General features: G+C 35.2%; 1 long non-coding RNA gene across 1 annotated transcript; it reads left to right on the top strand.

The window, feature by feature from the left end:
• The first annotated feature begins 902 nt into the window (after positions 1–902).
• LOC124193781 lies at positions 903–4,212 on the top strand. The gene is made up of 3 exons (XR_006874483.1): positions 903–983; positions 2,736–3,112; positions 3,171–4,212. It is a non-coding gene; the product is annotated as an uncharacterized LOC124193781 (long non-coding RNA).
• Positions 4,213–13,498: the final 9,286 nt, after the last annotated feature.

Below are 13,498 nucleotides of genomic sequence, written 5' to 3'. Positions count from 1 at the left end.
ACGGTTGCGTCGGGCGGTGAGGACAAGTGGCCCTGCACTGAACAACCTCTCGACAGACGCACTTGATGGCAGTGCTGTGTTATACTCTAAGAACAAGCGTTTAACTTTTGGATATTTGTCAAGCATAGCCAAATCTTTATCTTTATCAATGAAAAACAACTCAAGTTCGTCAAGGGTGGCTGTGTTCTTTGAAGGGAAATCGAGAGGGTCACGATTACGAATAGATGCTGACATTTCATCGGCGATTTCCTTTTCCTGAATAAGCGCAATCTTACGAGCTATTAACTTCCTGTGAGACCTCATTTCTTCTTCATCTGCTATCCAGTCTAATTTGAACTTAGGATGGACACATTTGGCAATCACGAACTTGTCGTCTTTAAACCAAGTGCCAAATCTATTTCATTGACAATAAAAATTTATTAGATAAGCATTATATATAATATATTGAGAGGAAATGAGAAACCTGTTTTCGATATGAGCCAGAATTCCTTTCCGGATGAAAGCCCCAAAACCATTAGGTTGCATGTTCTGGCTAGAAATAGTTTTAATTTCCTGCTTAATTTTCAAAACACAAGGCAGAACGCAGCCGAGGAAATTATTATTTTCTCCTTGTAGAATGTCGAGGTAGACGGCAATTGGCTTCTTGACCAATAAGAATTCATTTAATAGAATTCTGTCTGTGACATCCAGGATCTCTAATTGGAGGCTTGACATTAATTCATCTAGCTTATCTTGATCCTTTTTGAGAACGTCCTCTATTGCATCAAATTTGTAATTCCATCTCGTTTCACAAGGTGTTTTTATCTGACAACCTTAAATGTAAAAGAAAATGTGTTAGATAAGTCAAATCAAAACATTTCAAATGGCTTTTACCGAAAATTGAATGAACTTTTTCAGATGCTAAAGAACTTCGGTTGTATCTATTCCACAACTTTATTAACTTCCCAATGGCGCGGTTGTACTTCTCTTGAAATAAACGATTGGTAAGTAACACCTTATCGAAATCAGCCGACGCCAGTAAATTTAAAAGATGGGAGGCGCAGTGTATGTGTTCTGGGAGATTGGCGGAGTTATAAAGGGTATAGTATTACCATCATCATCAAGACAATACATCAAGACAATACGACATTCAACAATAAGATGATCCAACATATCGCCAATCGATATGATTCCATTATCTTCTATTTCCAGTTCGATGTCAACAAAATCTAGATCTTCACTGTCAGATTCTTCGTCACTAATACTGTTAACCTCTCCATCTGATTCTTTTACCAAAGATGCATTCAACCTTTTTTGTTGTTCTGACTTTTTTTTCTTCTTGTTAAGTTTTCACTGCCTTGCAAATGTTTGCACCGTTGTCGGTCACGATAAATTTTACTTTATCCACAAGCTGGAAGTCTTTCATCACCTCTTGAATCATCTTGGCAATTGCATCGAATGTTTGTCGTCCTGAAAGGTGAAAGCACCGATACAATGAAATTTTAACTGATTTAGTATTACATTCTGATAAGTGATAACATATATCAAAACCAACCTTTGAACCTCTTGCATGCAAGAGCAGCTGATCTCCGCTTGTAGGTTTCTTCTTCAATCCAGTGACAAGTCACCCCCATGAAACTACGCTTAAGAGTACTCTACATGTCAACTGCGAGACAAACATGTTTCACTGTGGCTAGAGTCTGGAGTAGTTTACCATGACTGGCCTCCCTTTCACTTTCGATGAGTTTCCTTAGCTTATTTACACACATGATATTTGCTCGGGGGTTCAAGCCGTTAACCATTTCTCGAAATGAGAGAGATTCTACTGTTTCAAGTGGCCTTGCCTCCTTGATAATGTACCTCAAAATTAGCTGATCAAGCACTCTGCTCCTTTTTTGAAATTGGTTGAACCACGGCATAGTTCAGTTTTGCTTGTTGAAGTTTTGATCTTTTTTCTCTGAGAGCTTCATTGCTGGATGTTGACTTCAATTCCATGTTCCTAGCTTTTCGAGCATCTTTCACCTTTTGAGTGTACTCCTGGTATACAAGTTGGTGTGTCTGTATAAATAAAAATAGAAAATTATTCATTACAATATGGAAATCTTATACAAAAGGGAAATGCAACTAACTTTAAGGTGCCGTTGCCAGTTGCTTGTTGAGAATGGTCGGCCGGAATACCTCTTGCCACACTTTAAACATTTTCCTTGTATATTTTTGTTTTTTGGGATTTCTTCTCTTGGTTTTTCCTTTAGAGTTTCGGGAAATTCGAAGTAGGTCAACACCAGCTGCTGATACCACATTTTTGGCTCCTTTGACTTGGAATGTGAATAAGCATTGGCAGTAGACCCATCCATAGATTCATTCAACCCTTCTTCTGTTTCAGAATTATTAGCATCATCTTCGATCACTTCCAAGCCTACTTCACTTTCATCTAATGTTGCATTTTCTAAACTCGCTTCCATATCTTTTCTGGCAGGTGACTGTGAAATGTGAACGATAATTGAGGACTACAAAAATAGAAAGATAGTTAGAATTTAAGATCTTTAATAAAGGATATAAAAGTTGCATGGACTACGTACTCTGTTGTCTGAAATGGAGAAGTGGGCAGTTGGGCACAGGCCACAGCGTTCTTGTATTAGTCAAATGTCTCAATCAACAATCACTCAAGTGGCAAGTGAACCACAAGACAGACAAAGGAGTTAGGACAAATCTATTAACCTTATTTTACATTCATTTTATCTTACTTACCTTTACAGTAACTCTCGATTGTTGGTGCTGGCTGGGGTGGGAGAAGAGTGGAGTTGATGTAGCTTTACCATTCTCTCCCAAAAGAACCACGGAACCGCAATCGTAATCGTCCGTCAACGCTCTCAACGTGTGAACCGAAACCAACGCCAAAGACACCAGCAACCAATTCCCCAACAAGCACAAAATCAGGCATGTATATTGCAGCGTCATTAAAGTCCATCAAATTAATGAAACAATTTTATCAATTAGCTCGCAATTAGCTCGTGCCATTGACCTGCAGACACGCGAGTAGTGACAATATCTCCGGATCTAGTCTTCATTTAAATCTGATTACATCTATAACATCCTATCATAACATCTTACATCTAAGAATTATTTCTAACTGGTACTATATTATTTTGATTATTATAAATATTTTAATGTTTCATAGTAAGTTTACATAGCACAACAATGGTGCTTCCGGAACAGCAGCTTCAGGAGGCAATTACTGTAACCGGCAATGGCTATCACGCCGAACGGATTCGTTCTTTTTTTATCCTACTGGCAGTTCATCAATCGGTTAGTGGACGAGTGTAATATCCAAAGAGAAATTCAGCGTTCGTTTAACGCAATAAACCCCAACATGGTGATTAGATACGAGTACCGCGTCAATAACAAAATTTCCCATAATTTCATTTATTTTCTAATGGTAAATACTACGGAGAAGGTAGCTCAGGAGAGTCCCTCAAATCACCTTACCTCTCAGTCATTGCAAGCACAGAAGGTGAATGACAAAGAAGGAAATTCGCAATTGATGCAAAGGATTTCAAGGTTTTTCCATGCAATCTCTAAAAAAATTCAACAAAGAGTGTGTCCTGATAATCACGTAGTTGAAATAGAACTAGATTTTTTTTAAACGGTAGTAAATAAGTAAATTTTCTTAATTGAGAAATTGGGTAATAATCCAGAATTTTTACGTATTCGTATTTCATACGTTTAAAATGCTCAATTCTAATCAGTGTACCTGTTCACAAGTGTACCTGTAATCAAGACACTTCAGCAATAAAACTTTTACCAAAGTTACATTTATCTTCTTAATTCTATGCACAGTCAATATCTTCAAGCCTCAAAGTATGGGCGGGTCAAGAGCGTAACCAAAAGGAAAATACAACCCGTTAATTGGAACTTGGTTAAAGAGTTTTAGTGCTGAGTGGATTCAACTGACTTACCTCAATAAGTGTTTTTAATTTTTGTAGAGATATTTAAATAGTGTAATATAAGATGTAGCTATTAAATCATAATATTTCTGATTATATATTTAAATTTCCAACAAACAAAAAAAGGGATGTTGTTATCACAAAAGGCCAAAGAATTGTAATCGGCAATAGGTCACTGTTACTCCCATTCAAATCATATCAAAAGGCCGAAAAGTATGAATTTGAACAACTCAACAACAACAACTCGGGAAATGGATACAGTTGCCTTATGAACATGAGAACATTCAAACGGCCCACGACACAAAATTTCAAACGGAATTTTCAATCTGACGTCAAAGAATCCAACATGAACTGACGTTTTATTTCAAAACGATTTGAATTTTTAAAGAAATATCACGATTGAAATAATTTCCATGAAAATAAATCAAAATTTAACCATGAATTATTCGTTTTTTTAAACAGCCAACCTAATCGAAATATTTAAAGGATCGATTTTACAAAGAGTTTTGGTACAAGCCACTGGTAGGCGATGTCTAGAAAGAAAGAAAATTTGCCAACTCGATCAACAAAGGATCTAAACATTTCTGTAGTCCTAATTTGAGGCAATTTTATAGCTATTGCCGTTTCGCGTGCTGCGTTATAGACCAAACGCCTTCCTAAGTCGGGACACCGATAAAAAGTATGGGACAACGATTTCAAATGCGGTACAGTCGCCAGCGCTACCTATCTTTGGTTGTGTATTTACAATCAGTTTTTAAAAACAATAATAAAAAAAGTAAACACAACATATGTGGTATAATGGATAGCATGTTGAACTCGCTTATATAGCTACCTATATATAGAAAGGTACAGATTCAAATCCCATGATAGCATTTTGAACTAAATAGGGATAATTAATTTGCAACACAGTAAGTATCCCAGTAAATTTAATTATGTGACCACTATTCTTTAGTTTGCATCATACATTGAAGAGTTCGAAAAAAATTGGTATATTTTCATGGCGCAGTGGTTTAGTGACTGCCTTGAAATTGTATAATCATTCTTGGTAGTTGGTTCGAATTCCAGGACGAGCATTAACCTTTAACAAAAATGTTAATTTTTAAGTCAGCAATGCCGTTCAACCCATTTAAGGTGAAAACAGACAAGCTGTGATAATTGGCATAGCCATCCCTCCTCTCTTATTGAGTAAAGTTGGCAGTTAGGCTCGACTAGTTGGTCTAGTAAATACACCCTGAATAACGCTCTACAACTATAAGCATTATATATCTAACTTCATTCTAATCGTGACATACGTACGTAAATTCCGCGACTGTGATTAAGAGCCATAGATGACAGTCAATGAGATAACAAAGAAGCCTGTGAATAAATAAATAAATAAATAAATGAATAAATAAAAAATAATTTCACTGGAAATTTTTAAACATTTTAAAAATGGTATTATTTGTACAGTATTACTGGCAAGCCCCTATTCAAGGTCCTGGCTGGGGCAGCATTAGAGTAATTTTGACATTACTTTTCCATGTGCTACCAAAAGCTCCAAGACAATAACCAATTGCCAACCCATCTGGAAGACAGATTGCAACAATAGATCTTGACCATCAGAATCAACTACGAATTAACTATCAACCAGAACGTGTCCGTACATAATTAACTTCGACATCATGGGATGAATCAGCGTTGTTATGAACAAAATCAAAAACCATCAACCAGAACGTGGCCATCATCATGACAGACGCCAAGAACACCAATAACGTCAGCAACAACGAAGGCATTGGTTTGCGCTTGCGTTACATGGTACTAAGTATGCCCATGATGTTTTAAGTCTTAAGTAATTTTTTTTTATCTACGTTTATTATTAACATCGTTGAGCGGATTTTTTTCTGGGTTGGCACTTAACATCCAAGTATGGGGACCGTGTTTCGACGTTGTTGGTCTTCCTAAATCAATGCACTGCTTTGCTGCGATTATATCGGCTTCCCATGCGTGGAGACAATAATCTTCTTCTGTAGCCAGTATATACCCTAAAGTCAGGAATTGAAAACTTTGTCCTCTATCCACAGTATTGGTATAAAGTGCTCGACCAGTGAGATTTCCAAATATGGCACAACTTTCAGCGGAGAGAAAATTAAGCGGAGACTCTCTAGTAACTGTTTCAGTTCTTGGGTAAGAATCAGGTTTATTTTTTTTGTATTTTCTTTGTTTATTTTTCTCTTAATTTCTATTATTAATGTTATTTCATTAATTGAAGATCTATAGAGTTCTATATCCTCACATCTGTGTATAGTGCGACAGTTTTCAATAGTTCCAAGTTCTATCCTCACATCCGTATAAAGCGACAGTTTTTCCAATTCCTGAATCCAAATCCATTTTCTGTCAAAGAAAATCATACATAAAATTTCAGTAATTGTACTTTCAGATTTTGTATAATAAATAATTATTACCTTTTCTAATTAAGCAAATGTTTTTTCTCAAACTTTAATTTGTCTTAACATTCCACTAATTCTAGCTGTAGCTGTTCGTTATCTTATCGTTATCGTTATCTTATATTTTTTAACATCATTTACATGTTATTTCAATATTCTAGACCAGTGAACTTTTGATTTCGACATCCTAACAAAGGACTTTAATGAATATTTTAATATTTTAAGTAGTGGTTATTGTCGATTATACTCAATATTACTTTTGGTTTTTATTTAGATATTTTTTTAACATTTTATGTCTGAAAAAAAATTTAAATTAAAAGATTAAAGAAATATTAATTAACATTATGTTTAAATTTTCATATTCATATAATTCTAATTTGTTAGCATGTTGAAATGTAAAGTTGTTTAGTTCTATAAAATTAAAACAACTTGAAAGTATAACTGTTCTCAGCTCGAAATTAAAAAACTCTGATCTTTTTCATTATTAATTATCGTTTCTGTTTATTGTGCTTTATTTGACGTACAATCTCGTTTTATTATTTTTCGCGCACTGTTTGCCATAATTATTAAAAAACATTGTTATTCCATTACTGATCAGTTTTTTCAGTTTGTCCTTTGTTGCTCCTGGTATTTTTTCCATTGTTTCAGAAGTTGATCTAAGTATTCAAACATTTAGAATGTGTTAGATATTAAATTACCGTTTAATGCTATAATAGTTTATTACTTGTTATTATTAATTTTTTTTGCAAATTATTACATTGTTACCTTCCAAATATGTATGGGTTAACGATCCCAACATAATCTCCCTAACCGACTTGTTTATGTTGAATTGGTTTTTTATATATGGTATTCAAACCGTTTTTTTTTCAATGTATTAGATACTATGTCTCGCAACTTGTCATTTAGTGGACAGAAGTAAAGGGGATTTAGTAGAATATTTCTTACGATTGATATTTAAAAATCATTTATTGTTATTATTGTTGTTAAAATAGTATTTTTCTTTATTACACTTCACTTTACCCAACCAAAAACTTCTTTGTCGTCTTTCCTTACCCGTTATTGTTTCCACATGAGTGTCGGGAACTCCCATGACTGGATATGATGTTACGTTGTTGCATAGTGTTGTAATGTTTTTATAAAAAATGTTACGACCACCAACAAAGCTAAGTTTTTTTAACATGATTTACGAGAGAAGTCGCAGTCAGACGGAGAGTTAGACGATGTTGCTATGCCGACGGTTGAATCGAATGATGAGTTTGTCGACTCGCAAGAGATAAGAAATTCGACTTTCCAACAACTTGATCAAGTCGCAGCTTTTCTTGACAAATCTCCCCTTATTTCAGCAACCAAAAGATTGAGCAGCGAGCAGCGAAATGTAGTTGCGAGTAAACAACTTAAAAAAATCGTACCAGCTTTAGCTGAAAAGGTCGCTCTGGCCTATAAAGTTTCAACGGAAGACTTCGACGATATAAAACAGATTTCAGAGGATTACGAAGAGGATTACGACTTAATTACGGAAATCAAGTCATGCTTTATATATTCTAAGAGTGTCATTGAACGCAAACAGTTACTCACTCTCCTACCAAAATCTTGGAATCGTTCAAAAATTATAAAGGAGATGTCTTGCTCTGAATTCTTGGCTAAAGAAGCCATTCGTCTGCGAAATGACGGAAATATTTTACCAAAATTTAAATCGAAAGATTCCGGAAAAAAACTTTCTGAAGTAGACGTGTCAACTATCATCAAATTTTACGAAGAGAATAGCAAAACTAGCCCAGGGATGAAAGATGTGATCATGATTAACAAAGAAGGCGAACGTATACCGAAGTCTAAAATGTGAATTATGGACAGCATCAAAGAGCTTTTTTTCCGTCTAAAAGAAGAATATCCAACTTTGAAAATTGGCCTTTCCAAATTCTATTCGCTTCGTCCCCGGTGGTGTATTTCATCTGATGCAACTAACACTTTAAACGTGTGTGTTTGCATTCATCATCAAAATCCGAAGCTTATGTTGGCCGCCTTGGATCCTTCAATAAAATATAGGGAGATGCTGGCTATGTTAGTTTGCTCGCTTGATAATGAGTCGTGTATGTATTATCAGAATTTTCCGAGCCACCGCTGCACTGACTGCCCTGATCCAAGTGTCCTTTCTGAATTTCTACGATCTAAACTCCAAGAGGAAGAAAAAACTTATTCTGAATGGGTTTCCGAAGAAGGACAAACTTTGATGAAAAAAGTTATCGATCAAGCAGACGTCTTCGTGGAGAAACTTACTTTAAAATTACAACAACTGTGTCGACATCATTACATCTCCGACAAACAGGGAAAATTCTTTAAACAGTTGAAGGAAAATTTAAAAGAAGAGGAATGTCTCATTTTACTTGATTTTTCCGAAAATTATTCACTTATGATTCAAAATGAAGTCCAGTCCCACCATTGGAGTTGTCAACAAGCAACACTGCATAACGTTGTTGTATACTATTTTGCTGGTGGTTCTCTTTCTCACAAAAGTTTTTTTTTCATCAGCGATTATTTGACTCATGATGCACAGTCTGTTCATGCCTTCATTCAAGATTTAGTTCCGAAATTGAAAAATCTTTCTCCTATGATCCGTACGCTTCTGTTTTTTAGTGATGGCGGACCTGCTTATTATAAAAATCGCTACAATTTTGCCAATCTATCATTCTTCAACGTTGACTTTGGTGGTCTGACGGCGAAATAATTCTTTTCGGCGAGTGGACATGGTAAAAATTCAGCCGACGGAATTGGAGGCACGGTGAAGAAACTTGCGAGATTAGAAGAAAAAAGACGGTGTGTTACTAACCAAATGTTAACGCCAATGGACCTGTTCAACTGGGCGAAAACCGCGATTCCCAACATTGAATTTATTTTCGTTTCTGCTGCTAAAATTGAAGAGTGGAGCAAGTCACTAGAACGCCGATTTAAACGTGCAATTGCCATTACCGGAACTCGTTCATTTCACAGTTTCATAACAACTACAAGACCAGGCGAATTGATTGCATCCACTCTACCAGATCCACGAAGTAAACTACCAAGTAAACTACAAGCCACTGGTGGGCGATGTCTAGAAAGAAAGAAAATTTGCCAACTCGATCAACAAAGGATCTAAAAATTTCTGTAGTCCTAATTTGAGGCAATTTTATGGCTATTGCCGTTTCGCGTGCTGCGTTATAGACCAAACGCCTTCCTAAGTCGGGACACCGATAAAAAGTATGGGACAACGATTTCAAATGCGGTACAGTCGCCAGCGCCACCTATCTTTGGTTGTGTAGTTATAATCAGTTTTTAAAAACAATTACAACAAAAGTAAACACAACATATGTGGTATAATGGATAGCATGTTAAACTCGCTTATATAGCTACCTATATATAGAAAGGTCCAGATTCAAATCCCATGATAGCATTTTGAACTAAATAGGGAAAATAATTTGCAACATAGGAAGTATCCCAGTAAAATTAATTCTGTGACCACTATTCTTTAGTTTGCATCATACATTGAGAAGTTCGAAAAAAATTGGTATATTTTCATGGCGCAGTGGTTTAGTGACTGCCTTGAAATTGTATAATCATTCTTGGTAGTTGGTTCGAATTCCAGGACGAGCATTAACCTTTAACAAAAATGTTAATTTTTAAGTCAGCAATGCCGTTCAACCCATTTAAGGTGAAAACAGACAAGCTGTGATAATTGGCATAGCCATCCCTCCTCTCTTATTGAGTAAAGTTGGCAGTTAGGCTCGACTAGTTGGTCTAGTAAATACACGCTGAATAACGCTCTACAACTATAAGCATTATATATCTAACTTCATTCTAATTGTGACATACGTACGTAAATTCCGCGACTGTGATTAAGAGCCATAGATGACAGTCAATGAGATGACAAAGAAGCCTGTGAATAAATAAATAAATAAATAAATGAATAAATAAACAATAATTTCACTGGAAATTTTTAAACATTTTAAAAATGGTATTATTTGTACAGTATAACTGGCAAGCCCCTTTTCAAGGTCCTGGCTGGGGCAGCATTAGAGTAATTTTGACATTACTTTTCCATGTGCTACCAAAAGCTCCAAGACAACAACCAATTGCCAACCCATCTGGAAGACAGATTGCAACAATAGATCTTGACCATCAGAATCAACTACGAATTAACTATCAACCAGAACGTGTCCGTACATAATTAACTTCAACATCATGGGATGAATCAGCGTTGTTATGAACAAAATCAAAACCATCAACCAGAACGTGGCCATCATCATGACAGACGCCAAGAACACCAATAACGTCAGCAACAACGAAGGCATTGGTTTGCGCTTGCGTTACATGGTACTAAGTATGCCCATGATGTTTTAAGTCTTAAGTAATTTTTTTTTATCTACGTTTATTATTAACATCGTTGAGTGGATTTTTTTCTGGGTTGGCACTTAACATCCAAGTATGGGGACCATGTTCCGACGTTGTTGGTCTTCCTAAATCAATGCACTGCTTTGCTGCGATTATATCGGCTTCCCATGCGTGGAGACAATAATCTTCTTCAGTGGCCAGTATATACCCTGAAGTCAGGAATTGAAAACTTTGTCCTCTATCCACAGTATTGGTATAAAGTGCTCGACCAGTGAGATTTCCAGATATGGCACAACTTTCAGCGGAGAGAAAATTAAGTGGAGACTCTCTAGTAACTGTTTCAGTTCTTGGGTAAGAAATAGGTTTATTTTTTTGTATTTTCTTTGTTTATTTTTCTCTTAATTTCTATTATTAATGTTATTTCATCAATTGAAGATCTATAGAGTTCTATATCCTCACATCTGTGTATAGTGCGACAGTTTTCAATAGTTCCAAGTTCTATCCTCACATCCGTATAAAGCGACAGTTTTTCCAATTCCTGAAGCCAAATCCATTTTCTGTCAAAGAAAATCATACATAAAATTTCGGTAATTGTACTTTCAGATTTTGTATAATAAATAATTATTATATTTTCTAATTAAGCAATTTTTTTTTCTCAAACTTTAATTTGTCTTAACATTCCACTAATTCTAGCTGTAGCTGTTCGTTATCTTATCGTCATCGTTATCTTATATTTTTCAACATCATTTACATGTTATTTCAATATTTTAGACCAGTGAACTTTTGATTTCGACATCCTAACAAAGGACTTTAATGAATATTTTAATATTTTAAGTAGTGGTTATTGTCGATTATACTCAATATTACTTTTGGTTTTTATTTAGATATTTTTTTAACATTTTATGTCTGAAAAAAAAATTTAAATTAAAAGATTAAAGAAATATTAATTAGCATTATGTTTAAATTTTCATATTCATATAATTCTAATTTGTTAGCATGTTGAAATGTAAAGTTGTTTAGTTCTATAAAATTAAAACAACGTGAAAGTATAACTGTTCTCAGCTCGAAATTAAAAAACTCTGATGTTTTTCATTATTAATTATCGTTTCTGTTTATTGTGCTTTATTTGACGTACAATCTCTTTTTATTTTTTTTCGCGCACTGTTTGCCATAATTATTAAAAAACATTGTTATTCCATTACTGATCAGTTTTTCCAGTTTGTCCTTTGTTGCTCCTGGTATTTTTTCCATTGTTTCAGAAGTTGATCTAACTATTCAAACATTTAGAATGTGTTAGATATTAAATTACCGTTTAATGCTATAATAGTTTATTACTTGTTATTATTAATTTTTTTTGCAAATTATTACACTGTTACCTTCCAAATATGTATGGGTTAACGATCCCAACATAATCTCCCTAACCGACTTGTTGATGTTGAATTGGTTTTTTATATATGGTATTCAAACCGTTTTTTTTTTCAATGTATTAGATACTATGTCTCGCAACTTGTCATTTAGTGGACAGAAGTAAAGGGGATTTAGAAGAATATTTCTTACGATTAATATTTAAAAAATTCATTTATTGTTATTATTGTTGTTAAAATAGTATTTTTCTTTATTACACTTCACTTTACCCAACCAAAAACTTCTTTGTCGTCTTTCCTTCCCCGTTATTATTTCCACATGAGTGTCGGGAACTCCCATGACTGGATATGATGTTATCCAGTGGGTTAACGAGTGTTAGTGGATATGATAGTGTTGTAATGTTTTTATAAAAAATGATTTCAATTTGTGAATTAGAGTCTTCCAATTTGGATTGCTTTATTCCGTCAGTGAGATTTCCGGTCCCTTTAAAAACGTTTCTGGTGTCAACATAATCGGACTGCTCCGGCTTTTTCCATACAATCGTCAGGTCGTTGTGCTTAGAAAATTCGTCGTTACTTGAGTTTGAAAAAATTCCAAATCGTAATGTTACCGGACAGTCATGGCATTGCTTAGCCAATTTTAAAATCTATGTGATGCAGCTCTGTGCACACGTTCCACGTTTACACACGTTTACTTGTGTTGTAATCCAATAGCTTTCTGAATTCAAGTAAGGATTTTAGAGTGTTTCCCTCTTTAATCATTGGATTGGTGTCGCACATTTCAGGGTACTGTGCAGACACCCAGCAATCATTGGCGCTAACTTTTAGTACTTGCTACTTAAATGTGGTGTCATGTGCTAACAGACGTTAGTGGATATCTCTTTCGGAGACAACCACTAAGTACATGCATATCCTGTCCATGTGATGACGTCCTTATTTTTTACCTATAAATTATACTGTACATTTTTGGGTTTACTTACAGGGTAGGGGAAGGAACAATAAATTAGATCCTCTACATCAATGGTACCTTTTTCGATTGGTTGAGAACAACTACACGTGTCGATTGTCAAAGCGGAAGAAAGAGCGGAGAAGTAAGGTTAGTAGCGCGGAACAATACATCTGTAAAAAGAATCTAATTCTTATTTTTGAAAACGCACTGACTTTCGCAAAACATGAGCGTAAATGTATATCAGGAGGAGGGATTGTGGTAGTTTTAGGTGCTGAAGGATCTTTTCTTGGCCTGTCCGTTTTACCCCTGAGGTTCCTCAGGTAATACCACTGGCGTTGGCATCTCATTTGCAACAGCTGTCAAGTTTAACAAGCGATCTCCCACTCAAGCGTACCGAAATTCCCCTTTCTGGTGGAGGTACTTTCCGGATCGTAATCCGGAAAAGGACTCTAAAAATCCGGACTAGATCTATTCTGT

Source organism: Daphnia pulex, chromosome 5 (assembly GCF_021134715.1).
Source record: "Daphnia pulex isolate KAP4 chromosome 5, ASM2113471v1".
Lineage (NCBI taxonomy): Eukaryota > Metazoa > Arthropoda > Branchiopoda > Diplostraca > Daphniidae > Daphnia > Daphnia pulex.
The sequence above is the reverse complement of the archived record's forward strand: the minus strand, read 5'-3'. Positions and strand labels throughout refer to the sequence as shown.